We start from the raw sequence: 10226 nt of genomic DNA on the forward strand, positions 1-10226 counted from the left end.
GGGGTTGTTAAATGATAGTGATGATGATGATGGTCCTCCAGCGAGGAACAAGAGATTGCTGTCCCTACCCTACCTGTGGACTTCCAAGATTGTGGACTTTATGATCCTGCCTCTTCATCCAGAATTGTCCAGTGGAGTTTCCTCCAGGCTTCAAAGACATCGGATGGGGGAAGGCTGCTCCAAAACATTTTGTGCACACTAATGCTGATGACAATTTTAGCCAACCTTGTTGCAAGGAATCAAGTCACACTCCTTTGCAATTTCATGGCACAAATACTGGTGGGATCTAACCCCGTTCATTCTGCTAAGAGAACTAGCACCAAGGATTGCTATAAGCTGCCCAGAGTCACTTGGATAGCAAGATGGGCAGCCAATGAATGTAATTAAACAAAAAATACCCAAAGATGGGCCATGGAAGAATCTGTTCTCCAAGTTTTAGAGGCTGACTAAGGGTTGTGGGGTTTGCCTCCCCCCCCCCCCCAGGTGGTTCTCCGGTGTAGAAATCTGCCGATGTCCTTGAATTCCTAGTCTGCAAAAGGATGTTCAGGAACCTTTAACAGGAGGGATGCAGGGGAGACAAAGGATAGTTCGAAAGATGTGAAATGAAAGAAAACACAGTTTGCAGGGATGTTGTGTTACGAGGTGTGAGTCTTTCTGTAAAATGATGTGTTGGAAAATTCCATAGCGCTGGTACCTTTTTGTAGGAAATAGTTTTGGAGGTGACAAATGCACCCACGAGCCCATCGCTGCCCAAGAGTTTCTTCCCAATGCGCCAGATTTTGGAACCGGCATAAGGATGTTGTATCCAAAGATGAGTACCCCCAAGGACCAAGAACTGCATGGGGTCCTCAAAAATCTTGGCTGGGGCTCTGGGGCGGGCTGCTGTGGGTTCGGCTGGGTTCAGGAGAACCCGTAGCTAATGTTATGGCCGGTTTGGAGAACCTCCAAATCCCACTCCTGGCTGGCCCCGCCCACCCTGTCTCACCCCTCCCAGGAGTCTCCACATGGTCTGTTTTGGATGTGAGGTAAGTGCAGGGCCCACACAGAGGCTCAGGGAGGGGGAAAAATGGGCCTTGCAGAAATTCCAGAAGGCTAGAAAAAGGCCTGTTTCCATCCTCTGGAGCCCAGGGGAATAGCAATAGCAATAGCAGTTAGACTTATATACCGCTTCATAGGGCTTTCAGCCCTCTCTAAGCGGTTTACAGAGTCAGCATATCGCCCCCACAGTCTGGGTCCTCATTTTACCCACCTCGGAAGGATGGAAGGCTGAGTCAACCCTGAGCCAGTGAGATTTGAACTGCCGAACTGCAGATAGCAGTCAGCTGAAGTGGCCTGCAGTACTGCACTCTAACCACTGCGCCACCTCGGCTCCGAGGCCCTCCCAGAGGCTGGAGGAAAGCCTTCGGCGCTCGGGGAAGGTGAAAACGCCTCCCCCTGCTGCGTTGCAGGAGGCCACGCCCACCCTAATCACGCCCACCCAGCAACCGGGCAGAGAACATCATTGCTGAAATTTTTGAAGCCCACCTCTGGTGGGGCTCTTAAGAGAGAGTCAAAGACTTATGGTGAGTTTTGCTCCTTACACTGACAGAAGGGGGAAAAAATTAATAAACACACGACCAAGGAGTAATCGTAGGAATTGAAGTTAATGAAAGCCAGACGCAAATGAATTGAAATCATGTTTAATTTTGATTCCCCCTTATTTGGAGCAGGGCGGTTCTTAGCATGGGATTCTCATTCCATAAGAAATTCCAGGTTCTTCTTTTGAGGAATGCAGATGCGGGAAGGGAAAAAGACTGTCCCTGTTAACGAAACGGTAATCTTTATGAGACCAGCCAAACTCCAAGAGCACCAAGGATCCCTCGTTTCAACTCGAGCTACATATATTCTCCTTTATTGCCAATTTCTGTTTCCACTTAGGCACTATTAGTACAGTGATGCCAGGTCTATTCAAATCCTATTTCAGTCCATTAGCTGAGTTCAAAGAACAAATTTAACCTGTTCCCCATTAATTTAGCCAGAGTTCCTGACTGTGGATCTGGTGGCATGCAATCTGACTACAGATGAGGATACAGAAGTTATGGAAGCATGCTGGAAATAGTTGATGGGTTAGGAGCGCTTAGCCAATTCTGATAGAACATCACTGCTCTCTTGTGGTAAGCGAGAGGAATTGGGAGGAGAAGACAACCAACTATTTTTTCTCCTTTCCCCCTTTCTTGGTTCTGTTGCATTAGCTCAGGAGCTGCCAATCTTAAACACTCAAAGATCCACAAAGGTCCTAACCAGAAGCCACCCGTTCAATTCTGGAGCCAACGGGAAGTCCGGTTCCCCCACCATAGAGTCTCCTCCTAGCACGGCCTCCTTTTTCCACTACCTGTCCTAGAAAGCCCTATCCATTGTGGAGCTGACCCCCGCCCCTTGCCATAGAGTCTCCTTCTGACCCGCTGTGCTCCCCGCCACTCCCGACTGGAAGCTTCTCTCAAAATTGTGGCGCCGACTGGCGACAGGGAGCCACAGCAGAGGGATGAAAGAGCCACCTGCGGCTCCAGAGCCATGGGTGGCTGGACCCCTGCATTAGCTCATTGTCTATGCCCCCGGTAAGAACTCCAGTTTGTCAAACCATATTTATACAAAAAGCCCAGATCACAACAGTTTTCCTATGAGGTTATGCCAACGAGTTGCTTCATCATGCAATTCAGGGTGCTGATTCTCACCAGAAAGCCTTTCATGGCTTGTCTGCCTGTCTCCTGTGGTCACCACTTGTCCAGTAAGGTTGGAGGGAGTGGGAGTACTCTGTGTCCCTTCAGTCAAGTAATGTGATTTAGTGGGACCCCAGAAGCGTGACTTTTCTCTTGTTCCAGCTTTTTTTTGGAACAGCACGGGCTCCAAACTTCAATCAATCAATCAATCAATCAATCAATCGGAATAGAGCTGGAAGAGACTTTCAAGGTCTACTAATCCAACCCCCTGCTCAAGCAGGAGACAAGTGACTGTCCAGCCTCTTCTTAAAAACCTCCAGTGATGAAGGCACCTACAACTTCTGATGTCAAGCTGTTCCACTGTTCACACCGTCAGGAAGTTTCTCCTGAAATTCCAGGTTGCTTCTCTCCTTGGTTAGTTTCCATCAGGGGTGGGTTCCTGCCAGTTCTAACCTCGTCTATAGAAGAGGTTCCACAAATCTACCGTGCCGTTTAGAACCGGTTCCAGCTCCCTCCCCCTGTCTGTCCGCACATCATCAAGATGAAGAGCAAGAGGAGGAATTCTGGGAGTTGAAGTCCACAAGTCTTAAAGCTGTCAAGTTTAAACACCCCTGGGGTTTTGTTTCTAAAGGGTTAGGAGTGCGAGGGTCTTGTAACTTGACAGCTTTAAGACTTGCGTGCTTCAAATGCCAGAGTTTCTGAGCCAACATTTTGGTTGCTAAGCAAGAGTGTTGTTAAGTGAGTTTCACCACATTTTACAAGTTGGCCATGCCCACCCAGTCACATGGCTGGCAAGCCACTCCCACCCGGCCATATGGCTGGCAAGCCACTCCCACAAAGCAGGCCACACCTACAGAAGAAGTTCTAAAAAAATTTGAAACCCACAACTGGTTTCCATCCATTGTTTCTTGTCCTGCCTTCTGGTGCTTTGGGAAATAAGTTGACCCCTTCCTCTTTGTGAGGACCTCTCAAATACTGGAGTAGTGCTACCATGTCCCCCGCCCTGTCCTTTTTTTCTCTGGACTAGCCAAACCCAAACCCTGCAACCATTTTTCATATGTCTTTATCTCCAGGCCTTTAATCACCTTAGTTGCTTACAACGTATTTGTTGTTAGTTGCGAAGTCGTGTCTGACCCATTGTGACCCCATGGACAATGTTCCTCCAGGCCTTCCTGTCCTCTGCCATCCTCTGGAGTCCATTTAAGCTCATGACGACTGCTTCGGTGACTCCATCCAGTCACCTCATTCTCTGTCGTCCCCTTCTTCTTTTGCCCTCCATCGTTCCCAGCATGAGGCTCTTCTCCAGGGAGTCCTTCCTTCTCGTTAGGTGGCCAAAGTCTTTGAGTTTCCTCTTCAGGATGCTGTCTGGGGAATTCTGGGAGTTGAAGTCCACAAGTCGTAAAGTTCCCAAGTTTGGACACCTCTGGTCTAAGTGCGAAGGCAGCACCGATGCACTGAAAAGCCTATGGGAGGCGCGTCTTATTTCTTGCATCAGTTTGAGAGAATTAAACGCCTCCACCTTCGCCCTCCAACCCACCCCTCCAAACCCTCTAGGAAGCAGAGCAGATTGATTGGATGGCTGCTCTTCAGTTTGCAGATGTGACCTTAATTTTCCCAGGCGGCCCAGGATAATCTTTCTGGGTAGACCTGTCCATCCACATTCTCTGCATCCCTCGATGATATGGGATGGGGTGTTTGCCTATGGCGCTGAAGAGCAGATAGAGGTGAACGGCCTGTAGTTTATCATCTGAAATCAGGAGCCGGCTTTTGTGGATGGAGAAAGTATTTTTGGTCAGGCCATTCTCCAAGGGCAGCTTTCCCATTTGAGAACCAGTAGATCAAAGGGGCAGAGCGTGTGAAGACTTTGTTCAAGAGAATTGACCTTTGCTCCAAGAAATCTAATCTCTCTCTCTCTCTCTCTCTCTCCCTCCCTCCCTCCCTCCCCCCTCCCTCCCCCCATCCCTCCCTCCCTGTGTGTGTGTGTGTGTGTGTGTACAGGCATGGGCGCAGGTGTGTAGCCTGGAGGCGCTGCACAACGTAAGTGAACGAGGGATGCAATTTATAGTTTTGTCACTGGCAGCTCAATGCCTTGGGACATTTTGCCTAGATGCTTGTCCTTTTTCTATGCCTGGATGTGGTTTTTAAACCAAGCTCTGCTTGCTATCACTGGCTGGCTCCAAGGGCCTTTTCTAAATGAGGTGCCTGTTTGAAAGATCTTTCCTTGGGAAGTGTCAAAAAGAGACATGTTCTGGGTTAGTTCAGCTGGAATGTGAATTTGGGGCTGGGCTCATGTAGAAGAGAATCCTCCTTAAGCCGCAGATTAGCCATGGGAGAAGAAACCAGTGGCTTAATATTCAATTTTTTTAAAACAATGAGATGAACTGCATTACATGCAGAAATAAAAAAATTCAAATAAAATTCTATTCTGTTCTATTCTATTCTCTCTATTCTCCTCTTCTCTTCTCTACTCTACTCGCCTCTCTTCCCTCCCCTCTTCTATTCTCTTCTATTCTCTCTATTCTCCTCTTCTCTACTCTACTCGCCTCTCTTCCCTCCCCTCCTCTATTCTATTCTCTTCTCTTCTCCTCTTCTCTTCTCTATTCTACTCTATTCTACTCTACTTGCCTCTCTCCCCTTCCCTTCCCTTCCCTTCCCTCTCCTATTCTATTCTATTCTATTCTATTCTATTCTATTCTAGTCTATTCTAGTCTATTCTAGTCTATTCTAGTCTATTCTAGTCTATATATTTTCTCTTCTCTTCCTTTTTCTTCTCTTCTCTATTCTCCTCTCCTCTCCACTCTGTTCTATTCTAATTTCCAGAGACTATGTGAGAATACAACCCATTCTGGTGCAGCCTGCACAACTTCTGAAAATTACACAAGAACAAGGCATGTTTTCAAGAATAGTTGTTAGGTGTTGGTGAACAGCAGCCTGTCATCCAAAACGTGGCGTGTCCCCTTTGACGGGCGGGTCATAAATTCATCATCATTTTCCCAGTGTCGGAGCTCAGCTATGTGTCCCTTTGAGTCCGCCTCTCTTGTGCTAAAGCCAGAGAGATTTAGTTTCAGCAGCTCTGGCCGCTAATCCCCAAGGCGCACCTGCATCTCTCGTGGGGAGGCTGCTTATGGGACTTAAGAGGCGTCCTGTATTTTCTGGTCACGTCGATTGATGGTGAGTCGGTTTTGCAGAAGACTCAGCTCCAAGGCTTCAACCATGACTGCCTGCCACCTGTTCAAGAACAATCTCAACTTTTATGGAAGTCACTAAATAGACAGGGTACCGAGGTAGGAAGATCAAAGGTTCATCTAAGAAAACGGGGCTTCCCTGTAGAAGGTCCTCTGTATGAATTTGGAGTAGAGCAATCCATCTCACACACCCTATGGTGCATACCATGCCCTTCAACATGGATGAAGACCTGATGCTGGTGAGAGAAAATACTGTTGTTAACATGGCCCGATATCGGACAAATGTCATTTAGTTTTAATCCTATTTATTTTACATGCTTTTTCCATGTGCTACCCTTTTATCGTCTATTTTATTTGCTCAGTATTGAAGGTTGTCTTCTATATATATAAAAGCCAAATACCACACACTCGTCATGAAATCTCCAGAACCATAAAGCCTGCAAACTTGAAATTTGGCACATATGTTCGCTTCTAGGTGCTCGCTAAGAAAGGATTTTTTGAAATGACCATCAGATCATTAGTATTTCTTATACAGTAATTAACATGCTCTGATGCTACGGAGTTAGACATTATACTCCCCCTCCCCACCTGAAAAGAACTCTGTTCCAACTGCCAGTTGCCTCACATTCTGTTACCTCAGTCCAAACTGGCAGACTCAGGAGCAGTCTGGGGTTCCTTACAATACTAAACATCAGTACCTCACCAAAATGTCTACGCTTTCTACCTATGGAACTGCTTCTGGACTCAAGGTGGCGGGAGCGATATTCGCTTATATGTTTCAATCACCAACCATCACTGAACCAACGGATTGAACCAGAGTGAACCAAATTTCTCCTGCATTGCCTGATCACATCATTTCATCACGAAGCATGGGTATCCAGTTAGTATGTCTATAATTTGAAGACGCTTCTAACACAAATAAAAACGCTTTTAACATGCTTCTAATGAATAAAGAAAGTTTCAAGGCATCTATGGATGAGGGGAGGGCACCTTGAAGCCAACAAGAAAGCTTCAAAGCATCCATGGAAGCGAGGAGGACACCTTGAATGCCCGCAGACAGGTTTGCCTGGGGCATCCTAAAAGAATAGAGTTGCCCCACCCACCCCTTTGCTCCTTGAGTAATCCTCTCTTGCTGTTGGCTAGGGATCTTGTTCGCTAGAGAAGAACAAGAGAGAACTTCTGACTTGGCTTCCAGAAACCAGCTGAGCTCTCAAATAACACCATGTACTCTCTTGCTCTTTGCCTCCTGATCCCACTCCTCCTGCATCCAGGTAAGTCCTTTGGATCGATAGAGCTTTACGGGGTGATGATTTTCAGCCATGGAAGGGGTTCCTCCCGGCTCTTCCAGGTGCGCTGGGGGAGTTTTGATTTCCCTCTTCCATTTCTGATTACTCCGGTTGGCGAACAAACTCTTGTAAACCTTTCTTCCTCTGAAGCTGAAGTGGCTTGATTGGTGACAATGAGCGAGGTTAAAAGTTTATCTCCCCACTTCTTGCAAATTCTTCAGGCTCCCCTGTTCCCTCTTCATGCAGAGAAAGCAATCAGGCTGGCTTTGTTTGGGCAGGTGGCTCAACCTTAATTGAAAAAGCTTATCTTCCCCCCCACTTTCCCTGTATTTGGATGCAGGTTTACGGAAGAAAGGAATAAAGAACGGGTAAGGGAGTGGTTTTTCTCAATCAAGCTATGAGGAAGAAGAGTTGAGCCCTTGTTTGCTAGAAATCTTTTGAAAAGGCTTATATGAGGACATCATAACTGTGTGTGGGGGGGTGGCCCAGATACCATCTTCTTCCTGGCCCTCTGGAGGAGGAAGAATAGAGCCTATGGAACAAGAAACAGAGAAACCAAGGTGGCGCAGTGGTTAAATGCAGCACTGCAGGCTACTTCAGCTAACTGCAGTTCTGCAGTTCAGCTGTTCAAATCTCACCGGCTCAGGGTTGACTCAGCCTTCCATCCTTCCGAGGTGGGTAAAATGAGGACCCGGATTGTTGTTGGGGGCAATATGCTGACTCTGTAAACCGCTTAGAGAGGGCTGAAAGCCCTATGAAGCGGTATACAAGTCTAACTGCTATTGCTATTGCTATTGCTAAACATCATGAAATTGGCACCTTCTTCCTTTGTGGACGTTTCCATTCTTCTATCCCAAGAGCTGATGGACATTGCCAGTTGCAGACCACCAAGTTATGCTAATCTCTTCTTGGTTGCTGGGGACATGAGGATCTCAGTTGAAGCAATAGCTTTCTGTCCCAATTTGGGGAAGATTTCTTTGCTTTAAGGACTAGAGATCCACGATCTGAAATGGTAAGATAATCTTTACTGTCATTTTTTTTTTGTCGTGGGCACACTGGCTCACATTAAAAATGAAATTTTGTTGCCTGCTCTCAAAAGAAAGTAGATCTCTACCCATATCCATACACATGCTATGTAGCAATAGCACTTAGATTTATATACTGCTTTACGGTGCTTTACAGCCCCCTCTAAGTGATTTACAGAGTCAACATATTGCCTCCAACAAGCTGGGTCCTCATTTTACTCACCTTGGAAAGATGGAAGGCTGAGTCAACCTTGAGCCAGTGACACTTGAACTGCCCAACTGCTGGCAGTCGACAGTCCTATCTCTATCTCTATCTCTGTCTCTGTCTCTGTCTCTATCTCTATCTCTATCTCTATCTCTATCTCTGTCTCTGTCTCTGTCTCTGTCTCTGTCTCTGTCTCTGTCTCTGTCTCTGTCTCTGTCTCTGTCTCTGTCACTATCACTATCGCGATAGTTTTAGCTTTAGATCTATCTATCTATCTATCTATCTATCTATCTATCTATCTATCTATCTATCTATCTATCTATCTATCTATCTATCTATCTATCTATCTATCTATCTATCAGATGATAGGTTGGTAGGTAGAGATAGAGACAGTTGGATAGATAGATAGATGATAAATAGGTAGGTAGGTATAGGTATAGGTATAGGTATAGGTAGAAATAGATAGATATGGACGGATGGATGATAGATAGATAGATATAGATATATGATAGACAGGTATAGGTATAGGTAGATGTATCTATGTATCTATGTATCTGTATATCTGTGTATATATCTATGTATCTATCTGTATATCTGTGTATCTCTATATATCTATGTTTCTATGTATCTATGTATCGATATATCTATCTTTGTATGTTTATATCTGTGTATCTCTATATATCTATGTTTCTATGTATCTATGTATCTATCTGTGTATCTGTATATCTATGTATCTCTATATATCTATGTTTCTATATATCTATGTATCTATCTGTGTATCTGTATATCTATGTATCTCTATATATCTATGTTTCTATATATCTATGTATCTATCTGTGTATCTGTATATCTGTGTATCTCTATGTATCTATATGTGTATCTGTATATCTTTGCCAACAGAAAGACAGATTCGACGCTTTCTGTGATGGGAATAGCAAATCGGTCTTTCTCGTCTTCTATACTGTTTGGTAAGACTGTATCTCATCAGGAAGTGCCTACAAAATGGCTAAAGATGGCAGATAGCCAGCCCTGGATTAGCCATTAAGCCAAATGTTGTTGTTACTTGAGAATCATGTCCGACCTATTGGAGGACAATGTTCCTGCAGGCCTCCCTTTCCTCTACCATTCTCTGGAGTCCATTGAAGCTCACACCGACTGCTTCGGTGACTCCCTCCAGCCACCTCATTCTCTGTCGTCCCCTTCTTCTTTTGCCCTCAGTATTTCCCAGCACGAGGCTCTTCTCCAGGGAGTCCTTCCTTCTCGTTAGGTGGCCAAAGTATTTGAGTTTCCTCTTCAGGATCTGGCCTTCTGAAGAGCAGCCAGGGTTGATCTCCTCTAGGACTGACCAGTTGGATCGCCTTGCCGTCCAAGGGACTCACAAAATAATCATGTGCAAAGGGCACCAAGGGAATGGGGCCAAAATAGAGCCCCCCCCTTAGATGTCAGGCTCTTTCACTGACACACTTTGGTCAATTTATTTTGTAACTGTCCTTATTTGCCCTAAGATTGCTCAACTAAGTTTCTCTAATGAGGAACAACAGAAGTTAATGCGCTTTAAGAGGTGTTTGTTTTACATTTTTAAGACATCTGAAAAGCAATGCTATGCGTGATTCAGTGCGGTCTGCTCCAGTCATTGAGAAATATGAGATTCTTTGCAACTCTACCCAGCTGCCCTTCTCTTCTTTTCTCTTGGGTTATTTTTTGGGGGGTGGGACTTTATCCATCTTAATTTTTATAATCCTTAGCTCTCAGCCTTAAGGATTAACTGTTCTGCAACAGGTAGGGCGAATTGAGTTGACTCAGCTCCAAAACAGGGAAGGAACTGGTGT

This window comes from Thamnophis elegans, chromosome 12 (assembly GCF_009769535.1).
Source record: "Thamnophis elegans isolate rThaEle1 chromosome 12, rThaEle1.pri, whole genome shotgun sequence".
Classification (NCBI taxonomy): domain Eukaryota; kingdom Metazoa; phylum Chordata; class Lepidosauria; order Squamata; family Colubridae; genus Thamnophis; species Thamnophis elegans.